At 37.3% G+C, this 14,025-nt stretch overlaps 1 protein-coding gene across 4 annotated transcripts in view; it reads right to left on the minus strand.

Annotated features, from left to right (window-relative positions):
- Positions 1–10,303, minus strand: part of LOC101741421 (inositol 1,4,5-trisphosphate receptor) — a 101,887-nt gene extending 91,584 nt beyond the window's left edge. For 2 of the 4 annotated variants that reach the window (XM_062676440.1, XM_062676438.1), the window contains exon 1: positions 9,465–10,303. The gene's annotated coding sequence lies outside the window, so the exon portion shown is untranslated. The remainder of the gene's footprint in view (positions 1–9,464) is intronic. The other 2 variants (XM_062676441.1, XM_062676439.1) reach the window with 1 other exon arrangement.
- Between the last annotated feature and the right edge of the window lie 3,722 nt (positions 10,304–14,025).

The following is a 14,025-nucleotide window of genomic DNA, read 5'->3' on the forward strand; positions in this document are numbered from 1 at the left end:
ACGGATGTTCTGTTATAACTACTGAACCATGTATCCGATTGACTTGAAACTATGTAGAAATCCATGTAGAAAATACATGTACTTAATGGATAGGCTAATATTTATATGAGTGTTGGACTCCCTAATAATAATGACAATAAATAATAGTGTTAATTTTAAATGCCCAGGCGAAGCGGGGGCGAGTGCGGCTAGTATAGTATATATACGTAAATATTTTTTAACGATATTCCTTCATTGTAGTGTTAAGTACGTATTTCATTAAAAACTTTGCGATCGCCGTAGGATTTAAAACTGGCATAGTCTTATTGCTTGATACGAGTAAACCTGACGTCTTTAAGGCCACGACGACTTCTATGACGTCGAGGTCTCAAGTTTACAGTATAACGGCCTTCGCACTCCTCATACCGAAACGGATATGACGGCTTGACGACAGTTTTTTTATTTATTGCTTAGATGGTTGGACGAGCTCACAGCCCACCTGGTGTTAAGTGGTTACTGGAGCCCATAGATATCTATAAAGTAAATGCGCCACCCATCTTGAGATATAGGTTCTAAGGTCTCAAGTATAGTTACAACGGCTGCCTCACCCTTTAAACCGAAACGTATTACTGCTTCACGGCAGAACTAGGCGGGGTGGTGGTACCTACCCGTGCGGACTCACAAGAGGTCCTACCACCAGTAAAAAAGGTAGGCGATGTGGTATATACCCGTGCGGGCTTTTAGGACGATGTATCCAGTGCTCTGTTCAGCAATAGAGTTAAAGTCGAAGTTTCCAAGGCAACAATGTTGGCAGCGTCTTGGCTGTATCCCTGGCTAACACCGATAACCACTCTCTACCAAACGGACCATAGGCTAATCTGTTATTAAAGCGATAAAAAAAGGTTAGTCTTCAACACCGAATTCGGTATAAAGGAAATAAATATGCTGAAAGGATCAGGCAGTGCGCACCTCTAATATTTAATAATCCAGAAAATTGTCAAATTTTTACGCGATTCATATTAAAATATCACCATACAAACAATACAGTATTTGTTTCCGTATCTCTGAACAAAAGACAGACAACAACATCTAAAGTCCTTTATATATAAATAAGCAGCATTGACGAACTCACTAACATCACGCTAAATTAGAAGCATTGATATGTAATTTACACCTTTAAACAAAGTTATGTCCGTCCGTCTTAAATGACTGTCTTGCTTGGGCGAAACAATCTTTGTGTTTTTACATTTACCAAAAAAAAACATTCTGTACCTATAATAAACAGATTGTCGATTCGATGAAAACGATTTTACGATAAGTTTTATTTTAATCTTATAATGTACGTAGTTTTGAATACTTAACTTTTCATAGTTGCACGGATGATTAAGACGTTGTTCATCGATAATTTAGTATTGTGCTAACTACCCTCTACTTTTCCGTAAAAAAAAGTCTTGAGGTCATCAAGTAAAAATAGTTTTAATATGTCTACGAGCCACAAAAGACTAAGACAATACCTACTCTTTTTATTTATACCTACTGTTTTTTACATTGTCTGATCCGGCGATGCAGAAGTTAGCGCCTCTGACTAATGGCCGAGGGTTGTGGATCCCAGAACGGGTTTGGATGCCCAAGATACATATTATTATGTGTATTTATTATAATGTTATATATCTAACGAGAACTAGAATATCTATATAGAACTAGATATCTAGTTTAGGATCAGGAGACGATATGTGGCTTGTCGCCGCCGCAGCGAATCTGTGCGGAAAGCAACGCCTATGTGGAGGCTGTGCAGTGGAGCCCCCGGAGTATCTGGGATTACCAAGATAGAACAAGTCACTCATTACATTCTCACCCCAGACAGCACTGAGCCACCTAACCTAAGCATCAGCCCGTTGAGTTTCTCACCGGATCTTCTCAGCGGGTCGCGATTCCGATCTGATAGTAGATTCGTTCGCGAAGCAGCTATTCTTGAGTTGTTAGGTCTCCCTTGGAGGCGCTCGGGTAGCTGTTAGCAAATCCCGCCCCTTCTGGCTGAGCCCTTGCTCGCCCACCTGTCCTTGTGAATCTGGAAAGTCCTCGGGCCCACCAATAAGCCCTCAATCATCAAAAAAAACAGTACACAGCCAAAGTGGGAGGGGTTACTGCTTCGGTCACCTCGATCGCCGGGTTGTCATGCCGCCCGGGCAGTGGCGCTGGTATACCGGGATACGAGCGTCAATCATATAACAAAACCTACCCATCTTGGGTTTATGCTGTACAACGTTTAGTTATATTAACGGTCGAAAGCATTACACTCCTTCGGTTGAACGGTCGAAAGCATTACACTCCTTCGGTAGTCCGGTCGAAATGGGATTCCAACTGAGCTTTTCTATTATTGGTTAAACGAGTAAACGAGCTTATGGCCCAATTAGTGTTAAGTGGTTGCCGAAGCCCATAGACATTAACAAGGTAAATGTCGTCACCCACCTAGAGATTTCAGTTCTTTACTAATACGACTGACCCATCCTTCAAGCCGGAATGCATTACCACTTCGCGGCAGAATTAGGCATGGTGGTTGTAACTACTCTTGCGGGCTCACAAGGCCATGAGTTAAAACGGACTCCAATATGTACATTAAGTAGGAGAGTGAGTAGCAACTTAGAATGATCCATCAAAGACAATAAAATCGTCAAATGACATCAATTAGCAAAATCGAATAAAAACATTAATTAAACAGAGCCAAAGTTCGGACTCATTAACTAAACAAGTGCAGAAATCAAAACAAGCAAGTGTTTTAGTTTAGCATACGAACACAAAACCGGCCATTAGTGCCATTACGGCTTGTTAACGAGACGCTTTGGTTAATTTCATGTGTACGTAAGTACATGTGCGCACAGTGGGTATTATGGGACATGTGGGAATTATACAAACGAGTTTTTTTTTTTCTTTAAGCATTTGTTATCGAGCAACACTTTCGGCCTCACATAATAAATTATTTACGAACTTAGGAAATATATAGAACTTATTATTCTTATAATATAATTAGTAATTTCATAATCAAGTAAATAGTTCATTCATATTTTCTTTATACTTATAATATTTAATTGGCGCCTTCCGCTTGACAGCTTCCGGCGCAATAAGCCTTAATGTTATTTGTTACATAATTCGATATTATTAAATAAGAATTGTACGTAAATAATCAGCAGAATAATTAAGATGAACAATGTTTAATATTACCTACTCAGTTTGTATTAAAATAGGTCAAGATGATTGTATAAATACCAACGGTTAGCATATCTCTGTTGCATTCGTATTCTACCCACCATAACGTGTACTAAAGAGAATATATTATTTCGTGTGGATGTAAATTGTCTCAATTGTCGCCGCCACCCTGAGGATCCGTTTATACATTACATTTTTACTAGCAACCGTGTGATGCTTTTTTTTATTTATTGCCGTTGTAGGCAGACGAGCATACGGCCCACCTGATTGTAAGTGGTCACCGTCGCTCATGGACGTCAGCAATGCCAGGGGCAGAGCTAAGCCGCTGCCTACCATAAAGTACTCTCCGCAAGCCTCGTTTGAAGAAGGACATGTCATAGCACTCGGAAAACACCGTGGAGGGGAGTTCATTCTAAAGCCGGATGGTACGTGGCAAAAAAGATCTTTGGAAACGCACTGTCGATGAACGCAGCGGTTCCAGATAATATGGATGAAGTCTGCTCCGATGGCGGGAGGTGCGATGATAAAAAGGAGATGAGGGGATCATCTCGAATAATTCCTCAGAGCATTCCCCATGGATTATGCGGTATAAAACACAGAGAGAACCGAAGTTCCTCTGTAGACCCAGCGGTTCCAAGCGATCCGCGAGAGCAGGACTATCGACCATCCGAACAGCCCGTTTCTGTATGGAGTCAAATGGAAGTAGCTGGTATTTGGGAGCCCTGGCCCAGAGGTGAGAGCAGTACTCCACGCGAGGTCGGACCTGCGCTTTATAAAGCGTAAGTCTCTGTCCAGGCGTGATGCTCGGGCTATGAACGCATACGTGTAGATACAATTGTTCTGAATTTCACGAAACTTTCATCCGGTTGGAAATGAGGATGCTGCTTGCTCAACAACACAATTGCTACAATGGTGATTGGCATTCATATTTGTCGTGTTTGCATGACCCCGGTAACCACTCAACAACAGACAGACCCTGAACTTCTCCATGTGTTCTCTCTCTCTCTTTGCTTTTACCCTCTGCTGGAGTGTAGGGCTCGAAACAAATCCTTCCACTCACATCGGTCTTGGGCAGTCTGTTCTAGCTCCTCCCACGTCATGCCCAAGTCACCTACTGGCGGTAGGACCTATTGTGAGTCCGCATGGGTAGATACCACCACCCTGCCTATTTCTGCCGTGTAGCAGTAATGCGTTTCGGTTTGAAGGGTGGGGGCAGCTGATGTAACTATACTAAGACCTTAGAACTTATATCTCAAGGTGGGTGGCGCATTTACGTTGTAGATGTCTATGGGCTCCAGTAACCACTTAACGCCAGGTGGGCCGTGAGCTCGTCCACCCATCTAAGCAATAAAAAAACCCAGCTCCTGCTCCACCGAGCGACACCAAGTTGTTCTGGGGTGGCCTTTCTCTCTTCTCCACGTGCAATAATAGAAAAGTGCCGTATATTTTTTACGCAAGTAGAACTTTCATACCATTTTTTTCTCTCTATTTTCTTAAACTTAGTAATGATGTAGGTCTAAATAACTTGAACTAAATTAGTCTTCATGGGGCTCCAACTCTAAGATATGTCTGATGCGGGAGTTGTAAAATTACTTCGCCTTAGCCTTAAAAGTTTAGAAGACCTCTCAAGCACCGGTCATCGTTCTCGTCGAACCCGTCGCTTGCGACGAAGGGCTCGATGAATAAATTAACGCTCGGACACAGTCCACTGAGTTTCTCGCCGGATCTTCTCAGTGCGTCGCGTTTCCGATCCGGTGGTAGATTCTGCGAAGCACGGCTCTTGCTAGGGTTCGTGTTAGCAATGTCATCAGGTTTGAGCCCCGTGAGCTCACCTACTAGTTAAGGCGACGTTGATATAGCCTCTCAAGGCTATCAGCTTAGGTAGGAAAAAAAAATAGAAGACCGTCAATTTAAAGCTAATAAAGTTAGTTCTTCATTTCACGTAAAGATATATACGAACTCTGTTTACAAGTCGATCGGCGTAAAGGAATAAAAACTTCTCCAAACAAAAACAGTCGAGAACAAAGTACTGAAAGAAAAACATTCTTTGAATTTAGAACGTAATATCAAAGACTTCTCATACCGTCCCTGGTATTTCGATTTAGCTTCTTGAAATAGCTTCGTCTCAACAATGTTTAAGAATTACAAAATAGAAGCCGAGTATTTTCGTGAATTTCTTCATTGCTTTTCAAAGTAATGACGAGATATTTTCAAGCGGCAAAGCGGTTACGAGAAAAACGGAAATATACGCCTCGCCGCGAATATTTGCAACTACGGAAGCAATATACATTTGTTTTCTTTGTAACGGTAATTGAAACTTTGAAATCGCGTATATGCTAACACGACTTCATCTAATAAGCATAGTAATAAATCAGGTATACCCAGCTTCATTCATTAACTGTTAAAAACCTTTTTTCCTTTGAAAAATGTTACAAAGCTATGACAAAAAGTTTCGGATATCCCCCGATGAGCAGATTACAATAAAGTTAAATTGATTATTAAAAGAAAACAATTTGGTAATTATATTTTTCATCCCGGACGATTAGACCGGTGGATTAGATATTCATAATGTAAATACATACGAATCTGACACTGAATCTTATTGAGGCCGCCAAGACTGCTTGTCTTTTGCTCGATTTGAATAATTTTCTTTTCTTTTAAGATGGAAGGATTACTGGTGGCCCGGAGGTCTTTCCAGGTTCACCAGAGCAGGTGGGCGAGCAAGAGCTCAGCCAGGAGGGGAGGGATTTGCAAACAGCTACCCGAACGCCTCGGAAGGAGACCTTACAACTCAAGAGCAGCTAATTCGCGAATGCATTTAAAATATTATCATGTAAGATGGCTGGTATTTGCCAATGTTGTAATAACCCTGAAACAATAATTGTATAGACAATGCTAATCGTTTACAATGAGTCACGTAATCTACGTTGACTCCGTTCGTGGTCTGGCGTTATCGGGCGGCGAGCCTCGTAAACACGGAGTCGCAGTTTCCAAACTCGATAAGTTTTAGATTTATTGCAATGTAGTTGTCTCGTCGACTGTACCCCGCCTACCATCTCGGCACTGTATTGTTACAGACGAATTTGAATCACAGAGTCAGTAATGCGACAGGGCGTTTAAAGCGTCGCCAATTTCGCTTGTTTTCATACTAATTGTAATATGTGCGATACGTGTAATTTGTTTCCTAATGATACTTAACCACCTGATGGTTGTCTCAAAGAGATCGCTCTTAGCGCATAAGTAATCAAATGTTAGTTTTACTTTTTTTTGTTGTTGTCAATGCACTGTCGATTGCACCAATAATTGAGATGACATCTGCCATGTGCTTTTGTCAGTTTGGCAATATTTTGTATCGATGATCACTTTGTCGGTGCAACTAAATAAATAAATAAGACCGCCAATTGTACTTTTTGTATTTAACATTTCGCATTTTTTTTTATTTCGTGTACAATAAAGCATACCGTCTCTCTATCTCTCTCTTATATTTTGTTACGGCATAAACAAAATGCAGCCAATTAATTATTGATTTAATTTCTTACTCAATCAAGAACTGATCCCACAGAATAATGACGTCATTGTTCACGTACGTCACGCAGATTCTTCACTGGCTTTGCAGGAGATGAACAATCACCACTAATTATTTAAAAGTTTATCTTGATGATTAAACATATTAATCATCTTCACTAAGCATTTTGGTGTTATAAAACCTAATATTAGCCTACCACCCCTTGAACATGATTTTTATTAATGCTTGAAAAATTTTGACCGCTTGCTATCTTAGAAGTAAGATAATTGAGTAAGAGTAAAAAATCCTTACAGCAGAAAATTTACACACTGTGCATAACCTCTATTAACTAACAACCATTTAGTACATTTAAAGAGTGTGTGGGAGATTGAATTGTTATGTCATCAACTGATTGGCATGTCCATATCAGCGGTTAACACAAAATGTGTGCAGTTTAAATGCTGTATTCATTCAAATTATGCTAAAATTAGAAAATAACTGTTTAGCGATAAAGCATTGTTGTTGAGGAAAAATTTATTTTACGAGTAGCTCAAGGTTATCAATACGTTTAGGATTTATTACTAGAGTTTAATATGTATAAATTCTGAATTATAAAAATTCTGTAGAGTTAATGATAATTTCATAGCTAAAAATAGAAACTAATAACAATTACTTACAATTAACATGGATTTAAGGAAGGCGCAAACTTTACATAGTATTTTTAATGCATAACCTCCAGATTCATGAAACAATCTTTGTTTATTTTAAAAAGGTAGCTGCTATTGCCATCTCAGAGTAAACAAGAATATTCATTAGTGGTTCAAAGATAAGGTTGATTTTGTGTTTCTTGTTTGGATATAGAGTTTGTTATTTGTATTTTTTCAGGTCATGTTATTATAAATATAGAACTCAGAACTGTGTTCAAGATCAGGGAATATAGTCAATTATTTTTCCCTTGTATGCTGAACCTGTTTCATGGTCCCCAGTAGAGTATTTTAGGTAGTGTACTGTAGGTAGTGTATCTTACTGTACGGAACATTACCTGTACCTATCACCATTACTTATGAGTCCAACTACACTCATAGTTACCAAAGAAACATATTTTTCTGTGGAACTGTCGTTGAAACTTTGAAATTATGTACACTTCTATTAATACTTTGGATAAATAAAGCAAAAATGAAGTATCGTCAACTCCATTTTTAAATTGTCATGAATTAATTTTCATAACATAATTTCAAATCCAAAATAATGAACAGATGAAAATTGATATAATTCATTATGATATAATCATCATTCAATTATTACCTAGGTTCAGATCAAAGGATAAACCAACACGCGAATAAGCAATAATGTAGATTTTTATACCATTTTAAAACAAGACTTCTAAATTATTATTATTACTGCTTTAGATATAAAAAACTAAAATAAAAAATACTTCTAGCAAACTTGGACTCTATAAATCAATAACTTCTATTGCTGTTCTGCCAAGTCATATATGATTAATAGTGATATATATGCATTATCTACCACTGGTGGTAGGACCTATTGTGAGTCCGCACGGGTAGGTACCACCGCCCTGCCTATTTCTGCCGTGAAGCAGTAATGCGTTTCGGTTTGAAGGGTGGGGTAGCCGTTGTAACTATACTGAGACCTTAGAACTTATATCTCAAGGTGGGTGGCGCATTTACGTTGTAGATGTCTATGGGCTCCAGTAACCACTTAACACCAGGTGGGCTGTGAGCTCGTCCAACATGAAAGCAATAAAAAAAAAATAAAAAAAATTATCTAAGTTAATTATATCTAGAATTGAAGGGGTCATTATTAGTTTGCATAGCTTTATTTCTATGCCATTATTTAATGTTCATAATATAGAATTCTCCTTTAGTTGTCACCTCTTACCATTATACTGTTGTATTACAACTTTGAACAGTTTAAAGTTAAGAACAAAAAACTTTCAAGTGTGTATATATTACTATAACAATCCTGGACATAGATCGGTTTTAATTTTTTAATAAATTCTATGATTTCTCTGCACACCTCTATTTCGTTTTATAAGAGAAACATGAGCCTTAAGATGATGTGATTTTTTTACATAAAACTATTAATTGATTTTAAATTTGTCATAAATTTAAATTATGAATCAATCAAAAGAATTGTTGCCAAAATTGTAATCATTTATTATTTTTATTAAAATTTGTAACAAAATATAACTTTTAAAGTTATATTTATGAAAAATATTAATTTAAACTGAGTCATTATTAGCTACTGATGGAGTGCATTTTCATTTATATACTTAATGTTGATTCACTGACTTAATTAGTCAATTACATATATTTTTCCAATGTAAGATCATACTGCAGTTAATGAGTTCAAGGAGATAATTTGAATAATTAACTTTTCTTTTTGGTAGGTAGTTAGTTATCTTTATAGTATGTAGGTGGTTACTTAAAGATGTAAATTTTTTTCAACTTCAAAACAATATCCAGCGTTATATATGTGGCTAAGAAAATAACTTAAACATGAGATACTTAAGTATCAATGTCAATGATTTAAAAGTCAAAACTGAAACAATATAAGTACAATGTTATTTAAAATATTCTTCCTTTACAAAACTGTGCTTTTTTACAAAATCACACTAATGAATCTAAGTTAAAATTCCAAATCACTTCTCGAAAAAAATTTATTTTTCAACTTAAAAATAGGGAAACAGCAAAAACATAGTTAAAACTACCGACAGTTCAGCACGAACAAGTAGATATTTTTTTAGTTATCTTACCCTTATCGTACACCTCAGCTACTCACAAGATAACAGCACATAATCACTACACACGATTTATTAATTTGATATAATTACTATTGAATTTCGCATTGAAAACATTAAGAAAACTTTATTTCCAATGACACGCGCGGATCACCTCGGAACACGAAGACGGCGCGCCAGTGGCCTGTGTTGCTATAAATCGAGTTTCGTTTACCCGTGGAACGTAACGCAAACGTCAAGTTAATTTTATAACCAGTTAAAAACTAAAACGATTTCACAAATAAAGGGCTAAAAATGCTTATTTTTGAAGCTGTAAATAACAGATTTTTCATGACATTCAGGACAGAAATCAGAACACGGGTTTGATTTGACTCTTCGACATGATGTTTTTGAAGTTTTTTTGTAATACTTTTCAGAGAGAGATCCATTCAATGGATAGATGTGCTGTGGATACAAATTAGTTCTGTTCGGATCCATAAGTGTTAACATTACAGGCCTACTCTCGTTAAGCATGTTTTTAATTCTTTGTATATCAGATCGTGACAGTTTAATGTTATCTTTTTCACGAGAGCTTTGTATTTTTCCTGTTTTTCTTGGTCTTCCTGGCCCTTGATTTTTTGTGAATTTTCTTATATTAGAGCCATTTGAAAATGTTCCCACATCGCCTGCACTCATTTGTTTGTCACAAAACTTATTTTGTGCCGCTTTAATATTTTGATTTCCCATTTTAATTGTGTTTCACAGAAATGTCTTGACAATTACAAAAATTTTGCATTCCATAAAATTGCCACAAGAATTTAACACCATTAATTTCGTTTGATAGTTAATGTCATTGTGTTTCACTGTAGTTTCTAAGGAGTTTTTGCTTTAAGCTCATGTGTCGAATCGCACATAAAACCTTTTCTCACAGAAAAAACTAGTTTCAAGTTAAAACGTCATCCAATTTACCTCTATAACTTACAATACCATGGAGACGAGGTCGTCGTGGTCTAAAGGATAAGACGTCCGGTGCAATCGTATCTAGCGATGCAATGGTGTTTGAATTCCGCAGGCGGGTACTAATTTTTCTAATGAAATATGTACTTAACAAATGTTCACGATTGCCTTCCACGGTGAAGGAATAACGTCGTGTAATAAAAATTAAACTTGCATAATTATAATTTGCGAAATTACTGGTGGTAGGACCTCTTGTGAGTCCGTGCGCGTAGGTACCATATACCCTGCCTATTTCTGCCGTGAAGCAGTAATGCGTTTCGGTTTGAAGGGTGGGGCAGCCGTTGTAACTATGTTGAGACCTTAGAACTTATATCTCAAGGCGGGTGGCGCATTTAAGCTGTAGATATATATGGGCTCCAGTAACCACATAACAACACGTGGGCTGAGAGCTCGTCGACCCATCTAAGCAAAAAAATTGGAGGAAATAGGAAATAGGAAAAATGCAAAATGCAAACATTTAGCACGGACATTAGGTAAGTATGGCAACACCATCATGATTTAGTTTGCGTTTAAAAAATATTTATTTATGTACATAGCAATTTATCTACTCTGTTTAGTGAACAATTTTTTTTCAGTCCTATGTAAAAAATGAAATACGTCCTTACCTGGTTGGTGGGAAACATGTAATAGGGCTTATTGTGATTCTATACTTGTCGGTAGTATCAACATCCCATTTCTACGACGTACCTACCTAATTATATGTTCCGTGTGCTTAGTACGAGTTTTTTAACGTTCTCGATAGCGTTACAGTTAACTCAAAATTGTATGCAGTTGGAACAGCGCCCCTAGCGGCAAACGTAGGCAAGCGTTCCAACTCCGTACAAATTTGAGTTAACTTTATCTTAGTCTTAGAGCTTATATCGCACTAAGCACATTGAACGAATGACATCTTCGCGGCAGATATAGGCAGGATATGGTACTTGCCTATTAGCAATCGCAGTACGCTGGCGTAATACTTAGAGTATTCTCTGGTGAACCCCTTAGTCGTCTTTTATGACATCCAGGCGAAGAGACGGGGATGGTGCCATTTTAAGTCTGCACGACACTCAACTCGCACTAAGCACTAAGCACACTGGCTTAAAAGATCAGCCGTTATATGTTAAGATTGAGAGTCCGATCTCTTGTATTAGGTCCATGTTTTTTTTTACTGCTTATATGGGTGGACGAGCTCACAGCCCACCTGGTGTTAAGTGGTCACTGGAGCCCATATACATCTATAACGTTAATGCGTCACCCACCATGAGATATAAGTTCTAAGGTCTCAGTATAGTTACAACGGCTACCCCACGGTACTACTTCACGATAGAAATAGGCGGGGTGGTGGTACCTACCGGTGCGGACTCACAAGAGGTCCTACCACCAGTAACCGTGGTAACCGTAAGTAAGCATGGTCTCCGGTAACCACAACCACAGGTCGACCTTGAACTCTTTCACTCATATAATAAAAGTTGTGATAAGGTTTCCACGTTCCCACCCAGCAAATACTTCTGACTTATTTTTTTACGAATCCTTAGCCGGACAGAATCTTCTCAATTAAATTGGTCGTGTGTGGAAAGTGGAAACGAGATGGTTGCGCAGATATTCCAGTACATCACGCCAGGGACCGAAATCACCCTGAATCTAGTCAGAGGTATTACATTTTTTTGAGCCGAATAAGGAACGGGCTTACGAGCGCTCCGCTGAATATTGAAGACGCCACCGTTTACCTCAAGATATAAGGTCGTAATCTCAATTTCACGTTTTCATGAGAAATCGCAAATGTCTCATTCGCATCGAAGAAAACGGTAATGGCCTACCTAGCCAATCGTCATGGACATTAACAACAGCATGTAGATTAACGAACTATTGACAGACATGACAATATCTATACACAGAGGGGTGAAATGCTATTTGGTTTAAGCGAGATTTCGCTCAATACGCGACATTTATCTTTGTAATAAAAGATCCGTTTTATTTGGTATCAACCATCAACAGTTCCATGTTATTAATTGAACTTCAATTAAGTTTACTATATCTATACTCTATACCAGTGATTCTCAACCACTGTGCCGCGGCAATTTTGTGTGCCGCCAAATGTCAAAAGTGTGCCGCCAAATTGTGCAAATATATAATAATGTTAATATTATTAAATATATATTTAAATCCACAAAAAAATAAATTATTTAGTTAACAAAAAACATCAAGCTCAAATTTCGCATTAAAATTTTTTTTATTATTAGCTTGTAATTAATCCCTTAATAAACGTTTAGTTATTACTGTAGTATATAGTAGTTTATTTCGTATATTTAAATTTTTTGTCATAAACTATTTATGCAGTGTGTTGTAGTAAGTAAATAATTTTTATCTTTTTCTTTGTGTGCCGCCAAATTTTGAAATCGTTAAATATGTGTCGCAACAAAAAAAAGGTTGAGAATCACTGCTCTATACTAATATTATAAAGAGGAAAGATTTGTTTGTTTTTATTGAATAAGCTCCAAAACTAATGAACCGATTTGAAAAATTAATTCACTGTTTGGAAGCTACACTATTCCCGAGTGACATAGGCCATAATCTTTTTTGAAAAAAAATAGGGATATTTACTAAAACTCCAATAATGTAATCCAAAGTGTAAAAAATTATCTAAAATATTCTATAGATCGCGTGCTATTGATGATAGTATAAAATAATGTACTACGACTTTGTAGAACATATTATTATTTACAAAAAATTTCGCGACAGCATATGTCTAACTATTATAATTATGCTGCAATAAGTGTTCTTTTATTTAAAAAAAAAAACAACGTCAAATATCGTTGAAATTTTTGTTATAGCGGAGAAGTTTTTTTTGTTATGATCTTTTTTCCAAATTTTAAACATTATATGGCTTTCCTGTAAAATTTAAAACATGTAGCTTAAGCTAAATAGCTTTTCACCCCTTGATATACATATTATAACTGGTTGTACACGAAAATATTGTTTTCAAGCCGGGATCACAAAAAGGGCTATTAAGGGCTTTAAGCATACCTTTGGTACTACATAATTATAAGTATATAAGTGCTTATGTCTATGTGCTTTTTCATAGATCACATAAGTGCTTGCACCTAAGTTCTTCCTGAAATAAAACTGACCCCATTCGATGAGCCGAAATATTGTCCGATCCTTACAGACTGCAATTTGAGATGAGGCAGGGAGGATTGTCTTTGTCTGAATTGATACTACAAGTAGGTATATGAGTGGTTATGTCTAGGCCTTTTTTATAGATAACCTAAGTGCTTGACACTAAGTTCTTCCTGGAATGAAATTGACCACATTCGATGAGCCGAAATATTGTCCGATCCTTATCGACTGCAATTTGGGTTGAGGCAGGAAGGATTATTTTTTGCCTGACTTCTTCATTAACTATGTAAAAGCGTTGGTAGAGGAGTGTAGCAGCCCATATTTAGACTTCTTATATGAACAATGGCCGCGTAAACATCATAGGCTACGAAAACGATTGTGTTCTTTTGAAAGACTCTGTCAGGGAGTCAAGCATTTATGTATTTAGACATCTCCGAATCGCTTAAGTGCGTTAAGACAATATCTCGAGTATAGCATTAACGAA

The sequence above is a fragment of the Bombyx mori genome, chromosome 27, assembly GCF_030269925.1.
Source record: "Bombyx mori chromosome 27, ASM3026992v2".
Classification (NCBI taxonomy): Eukaryota; Metazoa; Arthropoda; class Insecta; order Lepidoptera; family Bombycidae; genus Bombyx; species Bombyx mori.